The following is a 15156-nucleotide window of genomic DNA, read 5'->3' as shown; positions in this document are numbered from 1 at the left end:
GTCTGGGGTGGGAACTCCGGACGTGCAGCAGTCCTTCCGCTGAAATGGATAAATACTGTGGCAGTGGCAGAGTGCCCTGTGAGCGCACACCCAGGCCTGGGCAGGATTGGGGTGGGGGCGGTGCTTCACGGAACGCGTGATGTTTGAGCTGAGTTGCTCCTGCACGAGTGGTCAGAATGCTTCTCACGTGGATAACGGAGAGAGAGGAATGGCTGGCTTTGAAAGGGAAAGTGTCTGTTTTGGATATTTGGGGGGCAGCATCTAGGTTTGGAGGTGTACATTTGGGGTATATTTGGAAGTGGAATTTTTAAAGGAGTTTTCCTTTTGGGGGTTCTGGGGATGAATATTTGAGCATCTTGAATGGAAGCGACAGAAAAGATAGGCTAGTGATAGAATGAAATAGAAGGGAGAGAGGAAAACTGGGGAGTGACTGCCCGAGGAAATTGGGAGTGGTTCCTGGAAGCTCAGAATCCAAAGGCTGAAAGCGCTTCCAGAAGAGGTGGTGGGGAGTTTACGGAGGGGTTGCAGCGCCCCCTTGTGGAGGAGTACGAGGAACGCACAGGGTGTGGTTAGGCTGCCAGTTTCCTGAACACAGCAGATGTCCTGCGAGGTTAGATTTCAGGTGACGTTTTAGAAACGTGCCCGCCTTTGTTTTACAGCGGTTCTTGACTTTGGAGAGGGCATCCAAGGGCCTCTTTGAAGCCGTGTACAGACGTAGATTCATCTCTTAATTTCATTCCCTGGGCATCGTCCTCTCCCTGCCCATCTTCCTCTGAGAATCTAACTTTGTATTTTCCTGGGAAAATAACTCCCTCCTCGCTCTCAGGCCTGGTCTTGTCCTGTGTCTGATGCAGATCTGACCTTAGTAATGTGACCTTAGGTGATGTGACTGGACCAGTGAGACTGGACCCTGGGACTTTCCCGAAGCTCTGGAGAAAGAAACTCTTTTGTTGGATTCCAAGCTTGTAAAGCTGTAAGCCCACCACTGTCCTCAGAGGAGGAGAGTCTCTGAGAGCTGGGGAGGGAGCCAGGGAGGAGCTGAGACAGACAGAAACACACACTCCTTTATCATTTGAGTTGAGTCTCTGAATCTGCTCCTCAACTTTTCAATTTTTTGAGCCACTAAATTCCCTTCTTTTAAGTTATTATGTTATTTCAAATTGGATTGTTTGTCATTTGAGGCTCAAAGAGTCTCTCGTTCCTCTAAATCTATGTTCTAACATTATTTTAAATCCTGCAAATGATTCAGGGGTTTGCAGTTTGGTAGAGGCCCTCACTGAACAGAATTAAATGGTTTTCTCTGTCCAATTATTATTGGTAAGATTTGCCCCACAGGTCTAGATCCAGTATTGCTGTCATTAACTAGTTCATATGGTCATTCTTGGGACAATTTGATCTTTATTATAGACATCCATGTAACTTTTTTAAAATTATAGTTGAAGAGATGGGATAGTTTTATTAATGCCTTTGAGATTCATCAAGGGTTAACCCATTTATCTCCTTTAGCTTCTTTCAACAAGGATATTCGTTTGAAATGTTGGGATTCCGTTCTATTCGTTATCTGTCTCTATAGGCTTATAACTGTTCTTGCCAGCCATAAATCTGAGATCTCAGAATCAGACCGTAAACCGTAAAACCAACATAATTTGCCAGAGGGTCCATAAAATAAAATATGAAGTCGTCCCTGACTACTGCTAAGTTAACTAACTTGAAGAAAAAGAAAAACAGTTTTGCTAATTTTGTCATTAGGAGTAAGCTTCCGATTCAGTAGAAAAGGATGGATATTTTAAAATTTAATCCAATAAAAACTTCTTACTGGAAGGTAACATTAGAAATAGTAGGGCAGTTGGAAAGTACTTGCTGTGATCATCTGATTTCTGAGGGTATTATGACACGTGGCCTCTGGGTTGAGTTAGCGAGGCTGGTCACAGGGAGGGTACTTACTTACTTCTCGCTGAACCTGCAGTGGGTGAAGCTCCTCCCGGGCACACGCTGCTGCTTGTTTGGGTTACATAGAAAAAGAAAGTTAGATTATAGTCAACCTGTAGGTAACTGAGAATGTGCCTGAATTTAATACATTAAATTCACTTTTTTCTAAGGAAAGAGACATTTCATAAAAGAATAATACTGAGTAATTTCTAATTAGTAGGGAAGAAAGGAAGTAAGAGGAAAAAGGTTAGATTGAATTGACTCCCTGTCCACATTCCCTTGGGGTTCCCTGGTGGCTCAGATGGTAAACAGTCTGCCTGCAATGTGGAAGACATGGGTTCAGTCCCTGGGTCAGAAAGATCCCCTGGAGAAGGGAATGGCTACCCACTCCAGTAGTTTTGCCTGTAGAATACCATGAACAAAGGAGCCTGGCAGGCCCTATGCTCTGGTCGTGTATTCCTTGAAATTGGTCTGATGTTCTCAGCGTCCGTGCTTTTTTATTCTCTCTCTAAAATACCACTTATGAGACTTTCCTGGCAGTCCCATAAATGTCCTGTCTCAAAGAGTCAGACATGCATGAGTGACTGATTAACGACCTGGCGGTCCAGTGGTTAAGACTCCAGGCTTCCACTGCAGGGATTGACCCCCTGAAATTAGAAGAACTGAGATCCTATATGCCTCAAGACACAGAAGAAGGGAAAAAAAAAAAAAGAAACACCTCTTATGAATTAGTGTTAAATTATATATCTTACAAATTATCACTAATTAGTATATGAAGTCCTGTATTCTAGTGCAGCTCACACTCCAAGAAGCTTTGGGAGGCTTTAAAATCAGATTTAATCCCTTTCCACGCAAGCATATCTTCCTTTCTCTCCCCCTCCATTTGTGCAGAATTTTTATTTTATTCCTACTAGACCCTTTAGGCATTATGTTAGGTATTAGTAGGTCAAAGAACAACATGCTGTTCCTGCCCTCTGGTGGTTGAAATAAACATTGCAAACAAGTGATTGTAAAGATCTGTGCTGTGGCTCTTCCCAGCCTTTGCATCATCCATTTATTCCAGTCCCTGCTGGATTTATTCGTTCACTGTTTTGTCAGCCATGTAATGAACATCTTCTGTATGACAATCTTTATCAGTACTTTAAAGGTACCTCATCTGGTGTAGCAGAATTTTGGTGTTCGTAGTAACAGCATCAGAGAAGGCAATGGCAACCCACTCTGGTACTCTTGCCTGGGAAATCCCATGGACGGAGGAGCCTGGTGGGCTACAGTCCATGGGGTCGCAAAGAGTTGGACATGACTGAGCGACTTCACTTTCAATTTTCACTTTTGTGCATTGGAGAAGGAAATGGCAACCCACTCCAGTATTCTTGCCTGGAGAATCCCAAGGACGGAGGAGCCTGGTGGGCTGCCATCTATGGGGTTGCACAGAGTCAGACACGATTGACGTGACTTAGCAGCAACAGCAGTAATAGCATCCATAGATGAAGTCTTTCGGATGGAATTCCAGAAAGCATGCTTTCGATGTGTCTAGATCTGATTTTGCCTCTCTTTTGGGTTGCAAAGTGTTTTCCTATCTGCATCTAACATTTCTAGGCCTACTGAGTTGCAAATGGGTTGTACATGTGATGGGTGGAAAATAAAGAAATGTTGTATACCTTGGCTCTCTCTCTTTTTTAAAGATTTATTTATTTATTCATTTTGGGGTTTGCTGGGTCTTCATCGCTGCAGGCAGGCTTTCTCTAGTTGTGGAGAGCGGGGGCTGCTCTTTGTTGCGGTGGTTGGGCTTCTCATAGCTGTGGCTTCTCTTGCTATGAAGCACAGGCTCAGTAGTTGTGGCATGTGGGCTTAATTGCCTTGCCGTGCGTGGAATCTTCTTGTAGCAGGGATCAAACTGGTGTTCCTTGCACTGCAAAGCTGATTCCTAATCACTGGACCACTAGGGAATCCCCCTCTACGTTGGTTCTCTTTTGCTGCCTAACAAACGACCTCAAAACTCAGCAGCTTAAAACAATAAGCAATTAATATCTCAGTTTCTGTGGGTCAGGAAATATGGAAGTGACCTAGCCGGGGTGGGGAAGGGGTTCTGGCTCAATCTCTTAGGGGAATGCTGTAAAGATGTTGGTCAGGGCTCCAATCACCTGATGGCTTGTCTGAGGCTTGTCTCTGCCTCCAAGTTGATCCTGATTGTTGCCTCCAAGTTGATCCTGATCAGTGGGAGGCTACAGCTCTTCAGATCATGGTTTTGGCTTCCCCATGGTGTGAGTGAGTCAAGAGAGAAGAGAGAGACCTCAGTGTCTTCAGTGACCTTGCATTAGAGGTAGGGTTTGACTATCAGAAGGTGAGAGTCAGTGGATTGCTGGCCACCATGCTTGTGAACATGCGTATGAAGATATGGGCCCCAATTCATTGGTATCTTCAAATGAAAGTATCTTAGAGTGAAATAGAAGATTGAAAGATTAGACCAGCTCACCTTCACTATAATTTAGTTCTTCATTGCCCTGGGAGAATGTCAGTAAGTTCTCAATGCTCCCAAGCTAAAGCTTTTGTGCTGTACTGTAGTCGGGTAAGTGTGCAGCACGTGCCCAGGGGCTTAGTTGTGTCTGACTCTTTGAGATCCCGTGGGCTGTAGCCCGACAGGCTTCTCTGTCCTTGGGATTTCCCAGGCAAGAATATTAGAGTGAGTTGTCATCTCCTTCTCCAGGGGACCTTCCTGACCCAGGACTCAAACCCACATCTCCCACATCTCCTTCATTGACAAGCAGATTCTTAACCACTGCACCCCCTTGGAAACCCCCCAAACTAATGCTTTGAAATGGAGACAAGTAGGGAAAGACCAATAATAGATACAAGTTTTATGGGAACAAGCTTTTTATGAAGGTGAGACTGGAACATTTTCAGATTTTAAAGCTGTGGTCTGTTTCTAGACCAGTCAGTGCTGAGAAATCTTCCCTCTGAGAGAGTGCTTAGTGATGGCTGCTTGTTTTTCAAAGATTCTTTGTCAGATTGCTTACATATTTTAATTTGAGCACTGAGCACCATTTGGGTCTGTACCCTGTCAGAACACCGCCAGTCTCATCACAGTTGTGATGAAAAATGGCAGAAATTCAAGCAATTGGGTAAGAAGACTGTGGCCACCTCATGCATATGCAGGTTGAAACATTGCTAGGTTGCTAAGCACGGATGTGAGCCGAGCTAAGAGTAAAGTGTCTGGAACAGAATTTTATTTTGGAATTAAGAACATCAGGTCTTTGAAGTAAAATTAGAAAGGAAAATTAAAGTTGCCATTCCTCCCTGCCACCTTCCGCCCCAGTAATCTTTCTCCTCGGTTTCTCATCATATCATAATACATTTTTTTCATAAGTGAAATCTGTTTTCAGGTGGGTGTGTTCATTCTGAAAGTATAGCAGGACTACTTTCAGCATCATAAACGGATGAGAAAGAAAAATATGGGAAGGATGTAAACACTTTAAAATATTAGCATTCTATCGATCTGGCTTTCCTATCATGGGTTCAGTACCATTTTAGAAACAAATCATATTAGAAATGGTGTTTCTAACTATGTAGTTTTATTGATGCCTCTGGTAATAGCCAACCTAGAGTACATATTTCCATGGAATAGCTATAACAGTCTTCAATGCTTGTTTATCTTTAAGGTTTTATATTGCGGGTGAGACTTAACGAAATTAATGTACTAATAAATTTGTAATCACCAATAGCAAAAGGTTTGATTATGTACATTAGATATTGAAATTGTTTTCTTAAGAATTTACTTCATTGACTATTTCCTTTGTTACTAGCTTAACCCATTCATTTCTTATTTTATTTTGTGATTGAGTATTTACATTTATAATTTATATATAAAGGCATTGCATACTTTTAATGGTGCGATAAATTTATTTATTTATTTATTTTGGTCTTAAACAATAGCCTTTGTTTTTACACAAAGCAGTACTCTTGCCTGGAAAATCCTATGGACGAAGGAGCCTGGTAGGCTGCAGTCCATGGGGTCGCTAAGAGTCAGGCATGACTAAGCGACTTTACTTTCACTTTTCACTTTGATGCATTGGAGAAGGAAATGGCGACCCACTCCAGTGTTCTTGCCTGGAGAATCCCAGGGACGGGGAGCCTGGTGGGCTGCCGTCTATGGGGTCTCACAGAGTCGGACACGACTGAAGCGACTTAGCAGCAGCAGCAGTACAAAATGAGGCAGTTCCTTAAAGGGTGACTTGGAGCTAGAAAATCCATCCTGAAAAATGTTAGTGTTGGTTGCTTAGTCGTGTCTGGCTCTTCTTGACATCATGGACTGTGGCCTGCCGGGTTCCCTCTGTCCATGGGATTTCCCAGGCAAGAATGCTGGAGTGGGTAGTAGCCATTTCCTTCTCCAGAGATAAATCTAAAAGAAAGTCCTTTCACTGAAGAAATACTTATTGGGCTTCTGTTATATACCAAGGCCACTGGTGGCTTCAGGGGCACTATCATGAAGAAAACAGATACTATCACTGAATTTTTGCAGCTGCCAGCATAGAAGAGAGATGGATGTTGAACTCATACCCACGCATATATAAGCATATTTGAAAAGATTTGAGCTGAGACTGGATGGATGAGTAGGGGGAGTTAGTTTCCCAGGAAAGAGCCTTCTAGGCTGCAGAGATCCACTGGGTCTGACAGCTGCCCGAACGCCTGGAGGAGTGGGCGGGGCCTGGGCTTCTGGTGCAGGATCCATATGGCCCACGTATTGAAGGTTTTAAACAGGGGAATGGCATTGACTGCCAGGTAGAGAATTAAATGACTCGAGACTTAGAGCAAAGGGGAATGGCTAAGAAGTGATCGATGGCTTCTGTCCAAAGGTGCAAAGGTGATGGATGTGTCAGGGAATTTCAACTGAGTCAGGGGCTTCCCAGGTGGCGCTACTGGTAAAGAACCCGCCTGCCAATGCAGGAGACAAACAAAGACATGGATTCGATCCCTGGGTCGGGAAGATCCCCTGGAGGAGAAACTCCAGTATGCTTGTCTGGAGAATCCCATGGACAGGGGAACCTGGTGGGCCACAGTCCACGGGGTTGCAGAGTTGGACAGCACGGAGCCACTGAGCAGACACACGCGTGCAGCTGAGACAGAAGAAAGACGACTCCCTAGAAGAAGAGCGTAGAGGGCGATGACAGTGTTAGATCACGCGGGAGAAGTAATTTCTCGTTTTGTGACTTACGCAGCTGGATGGAGGTTCTGTGTGTGTGTGTGTTTTTAATATATATATATATTTTAAAATTTATTTCTTTGGCAGTCCTGGGTCTTAGTTGCTTCACGTTGCTTAGTTGCATGCGGAATCTTTAGTTGTGGCATGCAGGATCTAGTTCCCTGACCAGGATTGAACCTGGGCCCCCTGTCGTGGGAGCATTGAGCCTTAGCCGCTGGACCACCAGGGAAGTCCCAGGACTTCTGTGTTTTAAAATGAGAAAAATGGTTCACACATTTGGAGGGTGGAGTGAAGCTATGTATTGATGGTTCGAGATCTACAGATGGTTTGGGATGAAGGGCGAGTTTGAGATGGTTGTTGAGTGGGCCAAGTGAAGATGTCAGGCTGGCAGTACAGGTATGTAAATCTGGAACTCAGGAGGGGGTCAGAGAAATGAGTTTGGCAGATGTCAACATATTTGTGCTGGTTCGGCTAGTAAACAGCCTGCGGTACATACTCTTGAGCCTTGTCTGGACCAGCAGTGGGACTAGGATGACATAACTGTGCTGAAATTGTATTGACATGAAAGAGAACTGCTATTTGAATAATTGAGAAAAATTGGGAATGCTGTTTAGAAAAGGGGCTTTTAGAAAGAGCCAGAACTTTCCTTTCATTAGAGCTTTTTTTTGTGATTTAGTGCCCACCCTCTTTTCTTGATCTCATTCTCAAGGAATTTGGTTACTTGCTGTTCTGTGCTTTTCCAAAGACATCAATCCATTTCTTATTAAATCTTGAGATCTGGTTACAACATGTTGATTCCCCATTTCCCCTTGTAGCATGTTTTTTTTAGAAATTCCTAATCAGCTCATTCTTACTCTTAGTATCATTTTTTCCAGAGCTTCTCTGAAGCTTCACTGTGCCTTTTGGTTAGAAAGAAAACCACCAGTGCACAGTAGAACCATCACCCTGAGCTTTTTTGTTCATTTTGTCTCATTTTGGGATACTCTTAAAATCCTCCCTCCTATTAGAAAGTTTTAAGAAATGCTTGACTCTAATGTTTATATTTTCAGTGGTAGAAGTATTGCCTTAAAACTTCCCTATGGATAATAACACTTTTCTCTTGAAGCAGTACAGATACGTTAATGAACTATCTGTTGATTGGATACATTTATTTTTTAGTTACTGAAATAAATGCCTTAAAAATTCCTTTATTCATTGGTCAGCTTAATGCCCAGTATTTCTAAATGTTTCTAGCATGAAGGAGAAATGAAGGTGATTGATTTAATCAGAAACCCCAGTGATGTCAGGGTCATTTCAAGTTCCCTCTGTGATCTTTGTCTCCTTGCTTGCCTACTCTTTGGAGAGGACCACTGAGCATGTTTCAAAAGGGATGTCCCCAGGGAGAAGGGACTTCAGTCTCTCAACCCTTGAGACGGGCAGAACGGAGGTGAGGAAAAAGCAACTGGCCAGAGCTGATTTCCACAGAAATTTTAAAAAATCAACATGAAAACAAAATGCACAGTGAAACCCAGGTTTTCAACTAGCAGGCAGAAAAGGAGATCGAAATGTCGAGAACTGGCAGAGTATGGTGACTCACTAGTCTTCTGGGATGTTAACGTGTTTGGCATTTTGTGTCACTGGTGTTAAACTTTTGTGAACATTATCCGCAACAGGAAATACATATTGGGCTTCCCTGGTAGCTCAGTGGTAAAGAATCTACCTACATGCAGGAGCCCCAGGTTCAATCCCTGATCTGGAAAGACCCCATGTGCTGCAGAGTAACTAAGGCCGTGTGCCACGAAAGAGAAGTCTGCCGCTGCACTGAGAAGCCCTCGGCACCGCAGCTAGAGAGGAGCCCCATTTGGCTGTAACTAGAGAAAGCCCTCGAGGCAATGAACACCCAGTGCAGCCAAAAATAAATTAAAAAAATTATTTTTTTTAGAAAAAGAAATACATATCATTGCATAACCCACTGTTCACATAGAAATTCATTTCCTTATTTAAAAGTGCTGTTAGCATCCTATTGGCTCCATTTTCATTGTTCTCTAGTAGGTCAGACCGGAGTTTAAAAATACTGCCCTGGGAAACAGTGAGATTCACACAGACGCGCAGAAGTGAAGTAAGGGTTGTTTTTTCAATTTAACAGTTGTGGGTCGTGTGCCACTGTGGCTAGAAATCCAACCACCTTGATCATCTGGCACACAGCTCTCCACACAGCAAGTGTCAAGTTACTGCTGAACAAACGCGGCACAGTAGTCATCACTACCATGCAGCCAAATTGCTTATTACTAATATCAGTCTCACCCTCTAAATTCAACCGGTTGCAAGACAGGAGACGCTTGTTTATCAACTGCAGCTTCCACTAACCAAAAGAGTTCTACAAAGTAAGCTCAGTTGTAACCTAATCAAATGAGGAGGATCCCCTGTGGCTTCCTGACGTGTCTCTCATGACATGGCAGCTAATCTTGTCCAAAGCGAGCCCAAGACAGACGCTGAAGAGGGTGATACAAAGGTGTGAGTACCAGAAGGTGAGGATCCTTGGCTGTCTTAGAGAATGGCTATTCCTTAAAATGTTATCTTTGTTAATCATTGCCTTGATTTTTTTTTTTTTTAAACGAAGGGGAAAAGAAAGAAAAGTGAAGTCACTCAGTTGTGTCCAACTCTTTGCGACCCCATGGACTGTAACCCACCAGGCTCCTCTGTCCATGGGATTTTCCAGGCAAGGATACTGGAGTGGGTTGCCATTGGAAACATGTAAAGGCTCCTTTTAATTTTGAATTTAAGACCTTTCATTTGCGGAGAAGTGCTGACATTTCTGCATTTCACAGGTAATTTGGTGAGATTCCAAAGGAATAAAATGATAAATTTTAGAAAATGTGATTCATGAGGAAATACTGAATCATCAGACAAGTTGTATTTAAGGTGCAGAATTATGAAAAATTAAATATTGGGAAGAATATAGGTGGAATCAATAAGGATAGAAAATAATTTAGTAGTCAGTAATCCTAATCATTAAATAAGTAAAATTACCCATCAGTTGCTGGTCAGAGAGAAGAGTCACTAAATTTTGAAGGAGTAGATACTATGAGAAGATGGTCATGCACATTTTACTTAATTGCTGCTCTACATGAGGAGGTAGCAGCAGTGAGTGGCCTGTGGACCAAATCCAGCCTGCTGCCTGTTTTTGTAAATAAAGTTTTATTGGAAAACAGCCACATCCATTTGTTCACATATTGTTGATGACTGCTTTCCCACGATAACAGCAGAGATTGTAACCTGGTCTGTGTGGTCCACAAAGCCTAAACTATCTGATAACCTTTGCAGAATAAATTTGTTGACCTCTGCTCTAGATTTTAGACTTTTAAATTCAAGATTAGATTTTGTAGTATTGATTAAATGCATAAATCCAAGGACTGTAGTATGTAAGTCAGCTTCTAAACAGGAATGAAGGTACAGTGTTAAGTGTTTCTATTCTTTTTTAGAAGAAAAGTCTTAATAATTAGAAGAGGGACTGAATATAGGAAGATTCACAAGAAAAATGTTTCATTAGGCAAAGACTGTGTTTATTAAGATAATCCATGAGCTTCAGATGGGGCTCCTGGGGGAAAATAAATGCGAACATTATGTTGACTGGATTATGTTACTGTGAAAAAGCAATTTCAAATTTGTGATCAATTTTTCACTCTGAATTGGAAATGAGGACTGTTTTATTTACTTTGAAATCAATTCTGGTTTATGGTAAAGTTTTATTTCTTTTTCCGTTTTAAAAATGAAAATATAGCCTTAAGAATATGCCTCTCCCCTCAAAAAAAAACAAAAACAAAAAACCACCAGTATGTCCTCGAGTAATATCCGTCTATTGCAGGATGACTTGACGAGATACAGGTGCTTAGTAGTCTTAGACGATATGGTGCAGACAAATTGAAAAATGAAACTTCTGGGAAAGAAGCACAAAGTTCAGGGGTCAGGGTCAGATGACTGAGGACAAGATGCTAGATATTCACATGCAGGGAGAATAGGAATTGCCAGATGCGATGTATTCCTGATAGTACCAGCCACATGCCTTCCTTCTACTGGATTGTCTTTATGGCCATTATTAAAATGTTTACTTTTCTAAACTAGTGAAAGTAATTTATACCAAATACAGCATTTTTAGATTATGACATAAAGAAGAAAAGACATAGAGGTGAAGTTATTCTAGTATTCTTTGAAATTAGTAACTACCACTTTATTAGGAGAGACTTTGATAGTTTATTAGTGAGAGACTTTATTTTGGGGGGCTCCAAAATCACTGCAGATGGCGACTGCAGCCATGAAATTAAAAGACGCTTGCTCCTTGGAAGAAAAGCTACAACCAACCTAGACAGCATATTAAAAAGCAGAGACATTACTTTACCGGCAAAGGTCCTTCAAAAACTATGGTTTTTCCAGTAGTCATGTATGGATGTGAGAGTTGGACCATAAAGAAAGCTGAGCACCAAAGAATTGATGCTTTTGAACCGTGGTGTTGGAGAAGACTCTTGAGAGTCCTTTGGACTATGAGATCAAACCAGTCAATGCTAAAGGAAATCAACCCTGAATATTCATTGGAAAGACTGATGCTGAAGCTGAAACTTCAATACTTTGGCCACCTGATGTGAAAAACAGACTCATTAGAAAAGACCCTGATGCTGGGGAAGATTGAAGGCTGAAGGAGAAGGGGATGACAGAGGATGAGATGGTTGGATGGCATCACCGACTTGATGGACATGAGTTTGAGCAAGCTCTGGGAGTTGGTGAAGGACAGGGTAGCAAGACTAGGGCTTGTGTCTAGGGGCGTCTCACTCTGGCCCTCTCCACCCCACACTGCTCACCTATGTACCTGTCGCCTTGTTCCGACGCCTCGTTTCCCTTTCCATTTTCCCTTCTTCCCATTTCTTCTTCCATTTCTGATTTCCTTTTCTCTTTGTAATTGTGCAATAGGTGCCATGGGAAACAAAGTAAACCATGAGAGTCACAGCACCCGGGCTGCCAGCATTCACTGTGCTCGTCACCTGCTTCTGGAATGATGTGTCGACATGTGCCAGACACCTGCCAGGATGGGGCACAGTTTTGCCCAGTTCTTTTTAGGTTTTTGTCTTTTGTTTCTTTTTAGAAGTTTTGAACGTTTATTTATTTTGCTGCTCAGGGTCTTAGTTGTGGTACGTGGGGTCTAGCTCCCAGCCAGGGATCAAACCTGGGTCTCCTGGGTTGGGAAGCACAGTCTTAGCCGTTGGACCACCAGGGAAGTCCCCGGCCCTGTTCTTTTTAACAGGCGCGTGACCCGTTCCACAGTTACAAATACTAACACTTTAACTTACGCAGCCCTTCCTATTGAGTATCCTCCTGGCTCTTGGCATCTTGCTTTCTGTCTTTGTTGCTGTTTATGTAACTTTGCCTGATGAGCATCTGGTGTTTGCCTTACCTACACCAGTTGAGACGACTCAAGTGTATCTATGCGTCTAGATGATTTTTCGAAAACAACAGTCACATCTTTGCCATGACCTTGAGTTGTCTAGTTTCTTGAAAACAGAATTTTATTTCTGTGTCATGAGGTCTTGTCACCCCTTCTTAAATTCCTTGAAAAGTCTCTGTCTTTGTTCATTTATCAACAGATTACATTTTATGTGTCAATTCTGATTTAAATTTTTTAGGGATCTGCTATTTCAAGCACGTGTTTTAAAATACCACAGACAGGTGATTTGAGTGTTTGTCATAGGTCATTAAACTTTAAAATCATATATGTTGTTAAATGTATGTAGTGTTTGAGTCACAAGCGAGATGTAATTTTTCCAAAAGAACATTAAAATAACTAACCTAATCCCCAGTGTCATTTTAGTGAGTTAGTAATGAAGATCACAGTTTATCATCATTGTTGATATACTGGTTAATAATGTTTTTTTCTACAGAAGCGATGCTTATTTTGGAAGATTTTTTTTTTATTTTAGAAAATGAGCTTTTCTAAAATGCACTAGGACTTTGTGTACAGAGTGTCTTATTGTATATAGTAGACACTGGTACATATTTTTAAAATATAGAAGAGAGGGGTGGAGGGACAAATGAACAGGAGGGAAGAAGGAGAAAAAGTAAAATGAAAAATTTTTAAATGTGTAACTAGCAAGAGTGTCTTACAAAGCAGGAAGAAACCTACCGTTTGCCTGTTGTTTTCAGTTCAGTCGCTCAGTCTTGTCCGACCCTTTGTGACCCCATGAATCGCAGGCCTCCCTGTCCACCACCAACTCCTGGAGTTCACTCAAACTCACATCCATCGAGTCGGTGATGCCATCCAGCCATCTCATCCTCTGTCGTCCCCTTCTCCTCCTGCCCCCAGTCCCTCCCAGCATCAGAGTCTTTTCCAATGAGTCAACTCTTCGCATGAGGTGGCCAAAGTACTGGAGTTTCAGCTTCAGCATCATTCCTTCCAGTGAACACTCAGGACTGATCTCCTTTAGGATGGACTGCTTGGATTTCCTTGCAGTTCAAGGGACTCTCAAGAGTCTTCTCCAACACCACAGTTCAAAAGCATCAATTCTTCAGCACTATGCCTTCGTGGTTTATAATAGAATGAGAAAATAGGTAAAATGGGCCTTTTGGAGTCCAAAATTGATTGATGATGTTGACGTTATTAAAATGTTTAAATCCTTGGTTAAGTCCCGAGGACCTGTCTTATTACTGTCAGAAGTAAATATGCCCCCTGCCACCTAGAGCTCCTGCCCTGCCCTTCCATAGAGACAGCTCCCTTCTCTGCTGGCTCCACACTGTACTTCCAGCATTAAGAATCTCTTCTTATCTTACTCATCCCCTTGGCAGCATTCAGTGTAGTCGGCCCTTGACACCCTTTCCCTCCGTGGCTTCTGTGAGATCACATGCTGCTGGGTTTCGGGCTGCCTTTCTGGACACTCCTTGCTGGCTCCTTTTCTCCTGCCCCAGTCACCCTGGGTGCCCTGCCATCCTTCAGATATGCCAGCGGTCCTTAGTTTAGATCTTCGGGGCCTTAGTGCTGCCTTCTTTGTCTGCCTGGACCTTCACGCACACCTCATCTTTTAAATGAGGCTCATCTTGACCCCCATTTAGCTCCATCATCCTAGCCTCTCTCCCAATTCCTCTACTTTTTCTTTAGCACGTACCCCTTTTGTCATATCACGTGTGTCTGCTAAATTCCTTCAGTTCTGCCTCTTTGCAACCCCATGGACTGTAGCCTGCCAAGCTCCTCTGTCCATGGGATTCTCTAGGCAAGAATATTGGAATGGGTTGCCATGCCCTCCTCCAGGGAATCTTCCTGACCCAGGGATCTAACCCAGTTCTCCTGCTTGGCAGGCAGATTCCGAGGTACCTGTAAAGGCCCTGTCATACCACACAGTGTACTTATTCTTTAGGTTGTATTTGCCTTCTCTAAGAGTGTAAGCTCCACGAGGGTAAGGGTCTGGCCTTTTCGCCAGTATCCCAGGCATCTGTAGTAGGCGTTGTGGATTCACGAAGGCATAGCATCCGTCCTGTGTCACTTCACTCACTTCCAGGGCCCTCTGCACGCCATGTGCCAGTCGCTCACAAGCCCTCATCTCCAGCCAGACCTTTGCTCACTTCTCCATCCACTGACCTCACCACGTATCATCTAACGGACACAATCAGAAAAAAAAGGCCAGTGCTGCACTCTCAGTTTCTGCCTTTCCTTCACTTCCCCCCGACCCTCAACCTCCACTCTGTCAGTAAGCTCTGTTGACACTTCCCCATCCCAGATAGCACCCCAGTATTGCCCAGCCCCCGCCGTGCCTCCCAGCTGTCTGGCCATCACTTCTCACCGCAACAATGCCAGTGGCCTCTCAGCTGTTCCCGCTTCTCCTCTTGACCCTTTGCTGTCCATTTTCCACGCTGTAGCCAAAGGCATCTTCTTAAAATGTACACAGATCACCTCACATCACAGGATTGGAGTGACTTTTCCATAGCACATAGAATAAAATCGAGAGTCCCTTCTCTGGCTCATAAATCCAACACCAGTGGACCTGCGACAGCTCACGCCTCATCTCCCAGCTTTT

At 43.1% G+C, this 15156-nt stretch overlaps 1 protein-coding gene across 5 annotated transcripts in view; it reads left to right on the top strand.

The window, feature by feature from the left end:
* Positions 1-15156, top strand: part of PLEKHA5 (pleckstrin homology domain containing A5) — a 260333-nt gene that overhangs the window by 72492 nt on the left and 172685 nt on the right. The window lies entirely within an intron of this gene.

The sequence above is a fragment of the Capra hircus genome, chromosome 5 (genome assembly GCF_001704415.2).
Source record: "Capra hircus breed San Clemente chromosome 5, ASM170441v1, whole genome shotgun sequence".
Classification (NCBI taxonomy): domain Eukaryota; kingdom Metazoa; phylum Chordata; class Mammalia; order Artiodactyla; family Bovidae; genus Capra; species Capra hircus.
Note: the sequence above shows the minus strand (reverse complement) of the source record. Positions and strands in the feature narration are given on the sequence as shown.